We start from the raw sequence: 14,674 nt of genomic DNA on the forward strand, positions 1-14,674 counted from the left end.
TGGCAAAGTTAATAGTTTAATTAAGATCATTTACAGGTTTTTAACTATGTTCAAGTTCAATGAAGGCGAGTCGTGAATTTACAATGTACTGGGTTTATTTTCATTTCACATTACTAATTACTTTTTACATTACTTTCTAAAGCCTGACACAAACTTATAAAAATACAAATATGATACCCAATAGTACTTTCAATACAGTCCAATAAATTCCTGCAAATGTGCAGCTTTATATCTGTCCATCTAAGTTTCTACTGTGTTTAATTGTGTGTGAACTGTAGACAAGCATGTGTTTGTGATTATTACGTACAAGAAAAACATACATGACAAAAATAAACAATCTATGTATTACTGTTTACCTTCATGTATGTTGTTTTATGGTGCGTATTTCTAGACACCTATTACCTTATTTTGATTATTCTCAGGTTATGTAAAGTAAGTCAAATCTGTGTCCTAAATCATAAGCATCTGAATTTTCATACTTACAATCCATAGGTGAGAAGACTTCTCCGTAGTCTGATCAGCTTACTTTTTTGGAAATCAAAAGACTTTTGGCAGGCAAGCTTCTTAGTTTCAATTAAATATAGTTTCATTAGGTTACATATAAAAGTACTAATATATAAAAAAAAAAACAAGAAAAACAACATCAAAAGCAAATCGCTTACAAGCGTTGTCTGTCAGAGACATCAATGGCATGGCATCTAAGACCAGAGAAGCCATTCCAAAGAATCAGCATCTGCCTTCATCTTCTCCTTTCAGCCTTTTATAGACCATCTGAATTCTTGGTCATCATTGTGATTTTTGTTCTGGGAACTCCTTTTGGAGAAACTAATTTAGCTCCTACTTCAGAGTCGTTCTAAACCAGCACTATAGGCTTAGACCTTATGCGCCAGAGAAACATGCGCGCAGCCATCTTTAGAATATTGTCTTTGAACTTATGTTTTAGTGGTAGCTCTGTATATTTCTATGGCATCGCTGTGGAAGAGTAATTAGCTGGTGAAGTGGATTTACATATTGTAGAGTTAACAAAAGTTATCACGAGCATTGTAATGTTTAAAGCAGATGTCTTAACATATGTCAGTAGACAAGATCTAAAGAAGATTTTAAAACGGGCAGTTCATTCATAAATTCTTAAGATCGCTGTGGAAATACAAACCGGAAGACAAAAGACAATAAGCGCAGCGCTGAAAAGGGGCGGGGCTACATACGGTCTATAGGAACTACGAGTGACGTTAGTGTATGCGAATTGGACGAACACACGCGAAACACTAGCACCCGCCATTTTTAAAAAGGCTGAGTAAACACACAGATTATAGCCTATATATTTACTCCACAAACTAACTCTACGAACATGAAAAACAGTGATAGATGGACCTCTTAACCTTTACGCTGAGGAGAAAATCCAACACAACTTTGAAGAGACCAAGTAAAACAACAAGCGCGGCTTACGTCACTACAGACTTCCTGATGGCGGTGCAAATGCAACCAGGAAAACGTTCCTATGGGAACCCTTAGTTCTCGGGGAACCACCCAGGTGGCTAGTTCCTAGAACTACCCAGTGCGAAAGCCCCTTTTGTGCCATTCCTGAAACAGTTCCTGATCACCATACCTGTAATTTCCAAGGTGGTTACTTCATTTTACCATGTTCATGTACAGAGACTCCTGTGAATGTTTAAGTCAGAAGGACTCATCAGTGGCATCTGTTCCCTGTACAAAAACAACAACGAAACAACTGTGAACATGCTGATATCAGGAGAAACTATAGGGCTGCACAATTATATATATATAAAATGAACACCAGGTTTGTTTGTGCCTTGTAGGTAGGGCTGGGCGATATGGAACAAAAAATATATCTCGATATATTTTGCTATATCTCGATATACAATATATATCTCGATATCTTTACAGGAAAAATAACCCCCCAAAAACTACTGCAAAAACAAATATGCCAAATACCACAAAGTCTTTTTTTATTGACGAGCAAATAGGTAGGCAGTTCATGTAGGAACAAAGTGCTTCTGGGACATTTAAAAAAAAAAAAATCCCTGTATACAAAAATAATAATTTAACTGTAAAATAAAAGGAAGAAATAATACATATTGCACTATTTTTAATAAACCTGTATAGAAATATCATTACTAATTTTGGCAAATAAATAAAAAAAAATGCCATATATCCCCCCAAAACTGCACAACTGTAGAGTAAAACATTAATTTAAAAAAAAGTGATAAAAATGAATCTAAAAATTGACATGATTGTTACAAAATCACACTGTCTGGGGCCTCTGGAGAACTCAGAACAACTGCTAGCATAAAGTTTAAGGTAAAAAATAACTGCCATTAAATTACAGTATCTTACTACTATGCAATTAGATAAACTGTTCATTCATTACATCACTTTACCTCTGTCTTTATCCACCTTTATCCTCTTCTCTTCTTTTTGACAGAATAGGTAACTTAGGCTAATGCTAATTTCTAATGTGTCATGTAAATTCGTCCATCCGTCACAATCAGGAAACTTTCACCGTGTCTAGACCTTGCGCGAGCTGCCAGGCCCGTTTCTACAGGGGAGCATTTTAAGTGTGAGTGTGTTAAGCGCCCTCAAACAAAAGCAATGCGGCGAGAGGCGATGCTACACAAAAAATTAGCAACAACAACTGATCGCGCGTGCGCTGTTTCTGACGCACTTCAAGCACTCGCTGGGCGGGGAAAGATTGATGTGCCTGACCGGACTGGGGGGACTTGGTTGAATGAGACAACACGCGAGGGGAGGGGGAACAAAAGCAAAGAGGCGGAGGAGGGCGGGGGCGAGCGCGAGCACAGCACAGAGAAGGCAAACAAGCAAATTGGCGAAATCAGAATTAAATATAAACAATATATCGATATATACGATATGTCAAAATCCATATCGAGTTTAAAAAATATCTCGATATATCGTAAATATCGAGATATCGCCCACCCCTACTTGTAGGCATATACTTGTAGGGCTGTATTTTATATTATAGACCATAAAAACATCCTTGTGTCGTACGTGTATATTTATTTAGCATTGAAAGGTTGCCTACCTGTCTATAATTCATATTTCAACATTTTAGTCTTCACATTGTACAAGTTTAGCCAGTTTATGCAACAATAACACGCTAACCATTATGAGTGGGAATTAATTTCTTACCTTAAAAATCTGTCTTATCTTCAAATCGCATTCTTCTTCTGAGGTAAATCCAAGGTAAACTCACAGCGTCTTCCAAATTCGATGAAAAGCAGAGGAATGATGAAGTCTGATGCTTTGTTTTGAGGTAATGAGGGCGTTTACAGGCTCGCATTCCGTCACGTGGACTATTAGCATGTGAATCGCTCGTACGCACGTGGGTGTGGTCATATTAGAAATAATTAGCAGACGCTTGAGAAACTGTATAGTTGCTTTCATACGGATTAAACAGAGAATACTTGTGTGGGAAGTATTCGCTGAGTTATAGTTTCAGAATGATCTTCACACGGCATGAACGCACATCATGTTAATTTTCATTATTTTGCGAAAAGCACAACATTTTGTTTTTTGTTTATTTTCTTGTTCACAAGACTTTTAAAAACTGGATCTTGTAGCCTTGAGTTTTTTCTTCAAAACGGTGTGAAAATCATCTTGTCCACTCATTCACATAAAACAATGTATTGATTTAAATTTTGTCAGACAGTTTTTGTTTAGTAAGGCCATATGCGAATAGCGAATAGTGAATGATCATGAATAATGATGTGTATTATAGTATAGTTAACAATATAAAACAAATATAAATGAAGGTCAAAGGCACATTTTGATTTTCATACCTAGAAACAAATCATGTTCTAACATATAAGTGAACATCACATACCTGGCATTTCCAAGATGTTTGATGTTTCTGGACAAAAGAACTTCCCTGTTTTCAGTCAGAACACCTTCACCATGTTCATGTAGAAAATCAGTCCAATGTAGCTGTACAGCTCACTGATGATCACATTTGTCCATTTTAATCTGTGACCTTTGCATTTGCCCTGGCAGCCTGAGCAAAACTGAGACAACACTCTCAGGAAAAACAAAAAAACAAAAACAGTTTGAGTAGAGTCAGGGGAGAGTTTGTGGTCCAGGTTCATATGCGGGCCAGTATCTGGTCACTGTCACTTCTGCATCTAAAAAATAAATAACTTAAAGATTGGTGAGCATGCTGATAAAAGAATCAGATCAACTATAGTACTGACATTAATATAATGTCCAGTCATAAAAGTGTTTGTAGTGTTATACATATATGCATGTAGTAGTAGATACATAACATAACAGTTTCAATAAATAAGCTAAAGTAACCCTAAAGAAGTGTGGTATTTGGAAATGTGGTACCCAACAGTATGCAAATATATAAAACCATAATAAATAAAAACTTGATAATTTACAGCTGTGTACAACTATTTTCCTTGGAACAAATAAATTATTTATACAAACTTATAGCTGTTGGTGAGAAATAATAATTATTTTATTTATAATTGTTATGCTTAAATGAAAATATTCTGACAGTGAGACTTGTTAACCACAGGCTCCCACTGTATAAAAAATGCCTAAACACAAGTTAAAAACTATACGCACCTTTACAAAGAAACTGACATAATTTCATAACAAGCATTAAATATATATTCCTCAACCCACCTAATAAATCTAATGCAATATAAATCACTATATTTACTATTATACTATATAATATTATAGTATATATTTACTATATTTATTTATTACTACATAGTATTCAATATAAATATTGCACATTTCTGCCCAACCATGGTATATTACTACAGTAAATGTGGTAAATGTTTGTAAGGGTGATTAGGGGATTTAAAGTCTTCTAATTTCGTTCATGCCACAATGTTTCTCCTGCTTTCCTCATCAGTCTTGTTGGGAATGTTGAGGCTGTTTCATCCGATTTAATACTAATTAAATCATCGAGTGATTTGTGGTTTGTAATAGAGAGGTTTCTGTCGAACTGAAACGCTTCCACTGGTTGTCGCAACGCTGTTTAATATTAGTGTGTCCGGGACCGGGAGTAAACGCAACTCCGCGCTGGGCCGTGTTTAAACAACTAGTGAAACAACTGAAAACATCGCTATTTGTTGTAACTGTACTGAACGAGAAACCGCTTCAGATGATTCAGTGACGGAGCAGTCCGAATGAATCCGAATAGTTTTAGACCGTTATGCAAGCACGTTTAGAAAGAATCAAACCAAAAGAATGATTCATTCACGAATGATTGGTAGCCTATCGCTGGTTCAGTCGACATAAATTCGTGACACATATAATAACTGCTGAAATATTCACACGTAAAACGTTTCTCAGGTCGATCGGAGCGAAAAGAGGAGGAGGGAGGTTGGTGCCGTCGGGCCGCATGGAGATGATTGGCGGGCCGCATGTGGCCCGCGGGCCGCCAATTGAATAGCCCTGTTGTATAAGCATTCATATTACTTTTTACAAATCATATATTTTTTTATATAATAATGCATATAATTGTTCATCCTATAGTTTAATACATTGCTTATAACAAAAACACTTCATATTTTAACCTATTTCAGTCCATTTCAATCATCTCTGTCAGTATAACAAATTTGGGAAAAGCCAAACTAGTCAATATGTAGCCTACGTTTATGTAAAAAAATAGCATGTTTACTGATTTAAGTAAAAAACATACCTGTTAAATACGCTTAATCAAGTCGTTCCTCAAAATGAAACCAAAACCAGTCGTGCTCTTCTTCTGATGTAAATTCTTTCAGGATTATTCATCACCGCATCCCAAAACGTTGTGAAGTAAATTAATCTGATAAAACATGATGTGTTTTATCGACTTGATGTGGGCATTGACTAGGGTTAGGAATACTTGAGGTCAGAAATCGGATACTTTAAAATTTAAATTTCGATTCCTCTTATCGATTCCTTTGTGAGCATTTCAATATGACTTTAAACAAATCAAGCTTGAGTGGTTTATGTGAGTTTTGTGTCATATGTGAACATTCAAAACTATCTCAAACCCCTTAAAAGCTATTAAATTATTAAATAGTTCACATAAACAGTTAGTGAATGTAAACTTCAGTTTAAACAAGGACTTTTAATTGTATACTTCTTTTTGAGTTTTCCTTCATTTTCTTATAGTTTCCAATTTTAAGAGGAGGTAGGCCATAATTCTCTGTAAGTGAATTTTTGTGCATTGACAAATTGTGGGGGGGGGCTTTTTTTCAACCTGGAAATGCCACCACTGTGCCTGCAAGCCCAAAATGACAAAAAAAAGGGGGGGGGGGAGCTGCAGAGTCTGTCCTTACTGAGTGCTATACCTCCACTTCAACCCACACTCCTATCACCCTTTGATAACACATTAAAAACTCTGATTAAAAATGTTGTGAACAATGCCCACTTACCTCCTGATGGTAAACTTCAAATTAAGGGGAGTCCTGGAGACTCAACTCAAGTATGTACACTTTAAATGGGACATACTGATGTTCTGCAACATTGCATCTACTCAAGCCAGCATGTACCCATTAAACAGAGAACTTACCTCATGTCGCCTTGTCAAGCAAGCTCTGGTAAAAGAACAACTGGAAAAGATGCTTAAGACAGGAATTGTGGAACCATCATGCACAGGTTGGGCCTCTCCAGTCGTTCTAGTCCCCAGAACTGATGGCAGCATGAGATTATATGTAGATTACAGCAAGTTGAATGCCATAACAGAAAGTGATGCTTACCCCAGGGGCAGCGATTTTCTCCACAGAAGACCTCAACATCAGTTATTGTCAAGTGGCCATGGACCCTTCAAGTAAACAAAAAAACTGCCTTCATCTTCATCACTCCTTCAGGACTTTTTCAATTTATTGTTATGCCTTTTTGCCTTAATGCACCAGCAACCTTTCAAGGGTAAATGAAGACCATTTTAAGAGAATTGCGAGGAAAACTTTGTTTTGTCTACATTGATGATATAATCATCTATTCATCAGACCTAACTCAGCATTTATATGACCTCCAGACTGTCTTTCACAGGCTACAAGAAGCAAGATTGACCATCAACTTAAGGAGAAGTAAATTCTGCCTCCAAGAAATTTCATTCCTGGGCCATGTAGTGAACACTCAAGGTATTATGGCAAAGTTGAGGCCATTCAGTCTTATCCAGTACCCATCAACCTCAAAGAGGTACAGCGGATTCTTGAACTAGCAGGTACTACTAGATGGTACCATTGATTTGTACCAAACTTTTCACAAATTGCAGAACCCATTAATGCTCCAAATAAAGGTGGAAAACATTTCATTGGTGAGATCAATGTCAACGGGCATTTGAGCAGCTCAAGACAAGTCTGTCACCCCCATCCTTGGTCATCTAAATCTGCAACATCCCTTCACAGTATACACAGACTGTAGCAACACGGGGCTTAGGAGCTGTGTTAACCCAAAGAAAAGAACAAGGGATGGAAGAAGTCATAGCTTATGCATGGAGAAGCCTAAACCCAGCAGAAACAAACTACTCAGTCACAGAGAAAGAGTGTCTGGCAGTTGTCTGGGCACTTGAGAAATGGCAACATTGTATGGACAATAGAATGTTCATGGTAGTAACTGATCACTCTGCCCTTCAGTGGGCAATGTCCTCTACTAAAACTACAAGATGTCACATTTCGATGGGCCCTGCGATTACAAAAATTTGACTTTGTCATCGAAGTAAGAAAAAAGCAAACTACTGTAAATGCAGCACCAGATGCCCTTTCCAGAATGTCCAACTTACCTGCATGCTACTTGTTCACCAACCAAAAGAACAAGACTGACTTTCCCCATCACTGCTGTAGACCTATTGGAAGAACAACATAAAGACCCTGAAATTGAAAAGAACTTCAAAACAATAGCAGAAAACAGAACAATATTAGAGTGGGGACTGTACCTTAAGACTCAACTGTCAAAAGGACAAGTTCAATATAGAGTGTACTTACCCAAAAGCCTCATTCCTACAATTCTTCAATATTACCATTCAACTCCTTTGAGTGGACAATGGGGTATCTTGAAAAACCTATGATCTACAGAATGTCGTCTTCTGGCCTAGAATGTGGACGAATGTAAAAAACTATGTCAAATGTTGCATGAAGTGTCAAACACACGAGAACAACAATCAGTAACCTGCAGGCAAGTTACAACCTATCCCAACCACACGTCCTAATGAAATGTTAGGTATGGACATCATGGGATCATTGCAAAAAGCAGCCCACACCATCACGAATACCTTTGTCTGTGTAAACTATTTTTCTGATTGGGTTGAAATGTTCTCAATGGGTAAAGCAAGTGCACAAACCATTGCAATAATTCTCCGAAAATAAATTCCGAATGACGACTTTTGACGTCACTTTGTGACAATCTGTTCATGAGTGTTAATCAGTGTGATATCTTACCCCAGGTTAGATGGTTATATTTTGCAATATTTTGTTGAGAAACAGAGTTTTGAAATCATGAACTATTAATCAACACCAGTACACAACACAAACTACATCTAAGGCTTTGTTGATTTGTTTATCGTACCAAAACTTTATTGTGTGTGAAAACTGTAATTTGCTATTTGTTTTTTGTTTATGTTTAGTTAAAGGTGATCTAAGTAACTTTTTTACCTTAACTGAACAGCTTCGGAGTCAGTGGAATGGTTATATTCCTTATTTTGGGTTGAATGGTGGTGGTTTCGCACCCCCCTGGTGCCTGAGAGCAGGAAGTATCGTGTGATATCAGGTCTCGCGATGTAACGAATTGCTTGGCGGCAGTGCACACGTACACGCCCCCCATTCAAGCACCGGCTAGCTATAAGCAAAGGGCAACGATAGATTGAGTTCTTCACATTTTCGTCATGGCTGAGCCTGTAAAAAAGAAGCAGAAAGCTAGGAAATCTTTGTCGGAGGACCAAAGAAAGAGGAAACGGGAGACTGACCGAGCAAGAAGTCAGACTCGAGTAAATATCGGACCGGCTTTTTCAGAATGGAGAGAACTGAGAGAAACAGAAGCCTGCAAAACGGATGCTGACCTGGCCTTCTTGCTGTTGCACTTGTAAGTATCTTTGGAATAAACCGTGTTTAATATTTATATTCAAGTAATTGTGACCTCAGGATGTTTGCTATTGTCTGTAAAGGTTTTTATTATGATCGCTGTCTGTTACGGGCTTACTAGTAAGCTAGATACTATAACTAGCTTGCAAGTTCTGTGTATCCTACCTGCGTCTAAATGGCTAGCGGAGATTTTGGCTTGATCTAGCTAGATGGATGCTGCCCTTCTATGTGCCTAATATAGCTTGCACATTGCATCCAGGTGTTACTTTGCTTTTATTTGGCGCCGATGTAGCAAAGCACGTACGTCTCTGGGTTGACAGCTGATCAGCTGGGTTGCTCGTGGCGAGGGGGAGGAACAACAGTTCGTTTTTACGACAGCGTGTTTGAAAGCATTTACTACCAGACATTAGGGGGAGCTTCGTGGAGAAAAAACACTCAGGCTTGCCTGGTGTCCCTTTAAGAGAACAATATACATGGATATTTACACTGAATCTTTTTTTTGTGTGTGTGAAATGTTATTTTGTGAATGAGTTCCATGAATTTACATTTGTTTTTGTTTAACTGGTGGCTTATTAGTTATCCTGGTTTAAATTATTATGTTTTTGGTAGACCTCATTCTACCTGGTGTCATTCCTCTTGTTGGGGTGTGCCACTGTTACACTGTATATTGAATAAAAGCTTCAGCAATTATCACAACATGAAAATTTGATACCGTCACATGCCTAGTTTGCACACAGTAAACTTCTTGTCCTGTAAACGTCCTGTAATAATATAGGAACTACTTGTTATTCATAACTCACGTAACAGTTACTTGCATAAACTAAGTCGTATTTTACTTACATATCCGATATGTACATTAGCCGAACTATAAACTTTCCAGCTGTGTCTGTGAAAAAGGGATGTGCCCTCCACAAGCTCCCAGGTCTGTGCCGCTGCACACACAATCCACTCCGCATTTTAATTATCAGCTCATGCACAGCAGCTATATAGGCATAAATATTACATTTATTTAGTGTTCTATTAATTTGAGAAATTTACTTCATAGACATCCTTCTCTGATATACATTGTGCTCTTTGTTTGTTCTGTTGTCTGTGTTTCTTTGTCACAAGCACTGTACTGCATATGTTGCGTGGTACCGGAGTATTTTAATGAATACGAGAACTTACATGAGTGCAGTATCAGGCCCGATACCGATACTGGTATCGGTGCATCCCTAGTTATATTTTTCCTATTGTTTATTTTCTATGCTGATGTTATCATTGCCTTTTGCAATAAAACGCATGATTCAAGGAAAACATTTCAAAATAAATGTTATTTGCAAAGGTGGATGTGTGCAAGAATACGGATGTAGTACTGCAACAATTTATCTTTTTGTGCAAAAGATAAGCAACTTAGAGTTAAGCTCATTCAACAGCATTTGTAGTAATGTCATTTCTTGATTATTCTTGGTTAGTGAGGCACATGCAATGAATGGGATCAAACTTTGTAGGCCATAGGGTCAGACATCAAACACTAAACTGGACTCACCTAGATCCAAAAAGCAACAGTGGACCAAAAAAGTATCCGAGTCCTCTTTCAGCGACAGGGACAATGTAAGAGAACTGGATCCTTTTTCACTTTTTCACTCGCAGTGCGAGTCCGGTTCTTTTAAAAAGGACTAAAGTGTGAAAACACCCTAATATTATTGTTACCCAGCACAACCACGACACTGCCGTTAATATCACTTAACCAAACCTCTTTCCAGAGACCTTGGCATTTTCTAATTTACATTAGAGGTAATATATATGATAATGGTTAATAACAAATTATCTTTGATTTATTTGTTTGATGCATTATAAGGTCACCTTATTAGTTTCAGAGAAACAATAGTTTATCTTTCCATAGGATAACTTAATTCTTCCATAGTGTGGCAGAACGGAATCCGGTAGCCACTTTGTATTCCACTGTTGACCAATTAGAAGAGGCTGATCATTTGTGACAAACTATTTAACGAGGGGAATTGTTTCGTCGAGCATGGCGGAAGTGAACTGACGTGAGAAGTCTTGTTGCTACGGAGATGTGTGTTGCCTGTTAGAGAAAGGTGTGAGAAGTTGCGTGCTTCGGTGCGAGAAAAGAGTCTGCTTGGGAGAGAATAGTGAAGGAAGCGTGCAGTGTCCAGGAGGGTTTGGATGCCGTGTCAAGTGTGAACAAGAGTGCAGTTGTGAAGCGGAGGCTCTCTATTTCGGCTGCCGGTAGAGGTGTGTGCCGTGGATTATTCCACATCGACTGTTTTCCTGGACTGTGCTGCAAACGAAGCTCCTGTTACTTACCTGATACTCCAAACGAAGACCATCGGCACCAGGTACAAGCTTGACGCACCCCCCACACACACGCAATAAATCATACCCTTTCTTGGTTGGTTGAGAGCATATAAAAAAATATGTTGATGGGTTTGCTCTGACAGTTCTCTTTACCAATATTTTTTTTTTGAGGATTGTATAAGATTGGTTGTGACTGTCTGTGAGCAAGTTCAGAAATTGAGTAGATTGCCAGTGACAAAATGCCATTGCAGCCTCCTTATTTAAATCATGGTTTTGTAGCTTTGTTTTTTTTTCTCTTCCTTATTCGTTGTTGTAACAGAGACAGGGGTGCCACAAAGAGGCCCCAACAGCAGCAGCACCACTGCTCTGTATGTACCGGCAGATGGAGGCGAAAAAATGAAGTGACGTGATGATGAGGTCAAAAGTTCAGTGTTTAATCCAATATGTGCAACTGGTATTTACAGTGAAAATCCAAAGAAGAGAAAAAAAAAAAAAAAACTAATCAAACAAAAATAAATAAAATAAACTGTTTAAAGTTATCTGCACACAAAATTTGGCTATACCAGTAAATCGGCCCAAAAACAGAGCAATAACTCCCAAACACTCACTCTACGAGCCTCCTAATCACACTGAGGCGCCTTCTTAAAAAGGCTAAGCCCCTCCTACTTGGACCAAACCATTTGGTAATTAAAGATAATAAATGACATTTAAAGAAGACAAATCAAAATAGATTTAACAGTAATAAAGAGATAAACAGTTTGAATAATATAAAAATATATAAACATTGAAAACAAAACAACTCAATTAATTATTAATGTTGAACAACGTTTATCAAAGAATCAAACAGAACTCCAATCTCCCCCTCACACATGACAACAATTAACTGTGCCTATTGGCGGGAAAGAGACATTCAAAATGGTGGCAGTTCCTGTGACCGGGTTTTGTCTGTTTGGTAAAGTAAAATGTTCCTATACGTAAGTATGACAATTTATTATTATGTAAGAGGTTAATTGAAATCAATAAACATATAACATGGTTACCGGTCTTGTTTGAGTTCTTTACAATATATAAATCAACAACGAGAAATTAATAACTCAGTAAATGAAAAAAAAAGGCATGGTGAAGACAGGTACAACACGAAACGATACACAATCAGTGACACACATATATCTGCGTTAACTGGTGTAAAACTATGCGCAAAACAGATAGTGTGTTAAGATGTTAGTGTGAAAGTGTCTGTATGTATGCATTTTCTCAGTTCAGTGTCATACTAAGAGTCTTTTCCAAAATAAGAGTCTCTAATCACAGATCCTCACTGTGACAGTTGTTTGTGTTTTGTTTTTCCCTTTTTTTCTTGATTTCCATGGTGGTTTGTTACTGTCTTAACCCGTGATGATTGAATATGAGTGTCACGTTTTGCTGTGTTGGGTATGTCATTGTGAAAAATACTGTCTAAAATAAATTTGCATCTGATGTACTCATAACCACATCTTAAGTGATGTGTGATCCAAAAATCACAATGTCAGCAGTGACATGAAAACCAAGCACTACATAGAATGAGGTCATATTATAGCTTTGCGTGACAAGTAGACATACTTTAAATTCGTTACTCACGGATAACAGATCCTCCACGCTCTGCTACAGCGGTTTTCCTTACCTTTCCTTTCCTTTCCTTTCTGGCTGCAGTGTTGCCAGATCAGGTCGACGACGACGATTTCCAGCCCAAAAGCTCTCAAAAAGCCTGCCTAAATCATTCACTGCCAAAAGAATGCAATATAATTTTACTGCCATGGCAACCCAGGTGTAGAAGTACCATTTACCTCCTTAAAAACAAACTAATGATGACAAAAAAAATGTATAAGTATTACCCACAGACACACGCAGTAAAACCAGCATGAGGCAAAAGACACACAGTATTGATACAAATTACTTTAGTTAAAATAATGTTTTTAATAATGTCTAAGTTAATCACAAAACAATCACTTTAGCAAAGTTTGTATCACTATTTTCAGTTTATTTTGATAAAGAAAATTATTATTTTTATCGAATATCGTCCCTGATACTCACAGTTTGTCCTCCTCCAGCTCATAGTCCATGTCTGTGAACATTATCAGCTCTGATAGTTTGTGATCAGTGAAGATCTGATGATCAAACTCTCTTCATTCATTCAGACGCTGAACTCTCCAACTGAAATACAACAGTATTATTGAGTATATTTATAAGATTTTTAAACAAAATAAGCCATTTTATGATTTATTTCCACACAAAATCTGTTGCTCCGTCAATGTTCAATACAAAGTTTTTTCTCTGCAATAATACATAAAAGCATGTATAAAAAATACATGAATAGTGAAAAGCACATTTTTCCTTTAGCCCCGTTGTACCCTATACTACACATTGTAGAACATAAAACAGAAATTAGCTCAGTCAAAACATTATTAATCAATGATTCAAACCTTTTTCAGCAGCTAACGTTAGAGAGCAGTCTGGACGATGTAAAAGTCGTAGCTGCCATCAGGCCGATGGACAGGAGTCGAACATTTTCAATGTCAATTAAATCATTCAACTGTGACTGTGCTCTCCTTCGAGTCATCTCCCACTGGTGTAATCCACGTTTTGGGAGTAGGATCACTCTTCCACTTTTTACTGTAGATACAACTTACTGTATATGTACAACTTTGACATACTGATCGACCGCTTGTTTCCCGCTAAAATCCGTCAGTCAGATCACGTCTGCCTGCTGATCGCTGATAGGCTAACAGTGCTTGCTCGTCGACGACATCAACACACGTAATGGTGAATGATTTTATGAAGTACATGCAAATTATAAAATAAAGATGTTTTTAGTGGATTTGTCCACCCGTCCAAACCAATTTTTACCCGCACAATCAAATTCAAAACCAGCGACTGGCTGGCGAGAGACGCCTGACCGGTAGTTGTGACGTATCTCGTAACTATAGAAATAAGAGGAGCTCACCAATCACAACGTGCGCTTTTTTAATAAATTATGTAAATAGCTTTTATGTCATTCTATCTCAAATAAATGTTAAATATATAAAATAAAAAGTGGTGCAACAGTACCTAAATTATATTACTCTATGATTCAGATCCATAGACTGGTCATCCAGACACTGCAGAGATGTACTTTGCAAATAAAAGAGAAATTCGTGCTTTAAGATTATTTGGATTTGAAAATATTTCGCTCCATGTAAAAAAAAAAATTGTTATATTATATCAATATATATTATACTCACTCACTCCATAATATAAACATGAATTGTTGAATTAGAGACACTCCAGTCCAGTGGGAGGCG

Source organism: Scardinius erythrophthalmus, assembly GCF_964197995.2.
Source record: "Scardinius erythrophthalmus genome assembly, chromosome: 1".
In the NCBI taxonomy this organism is placed as follows: Eukaryota; Metazoa; Chordata; class Actinopteri; order Cypriniformes; family Leuciscidae; genus Scardinius; species Scardinius erythrophthalmus.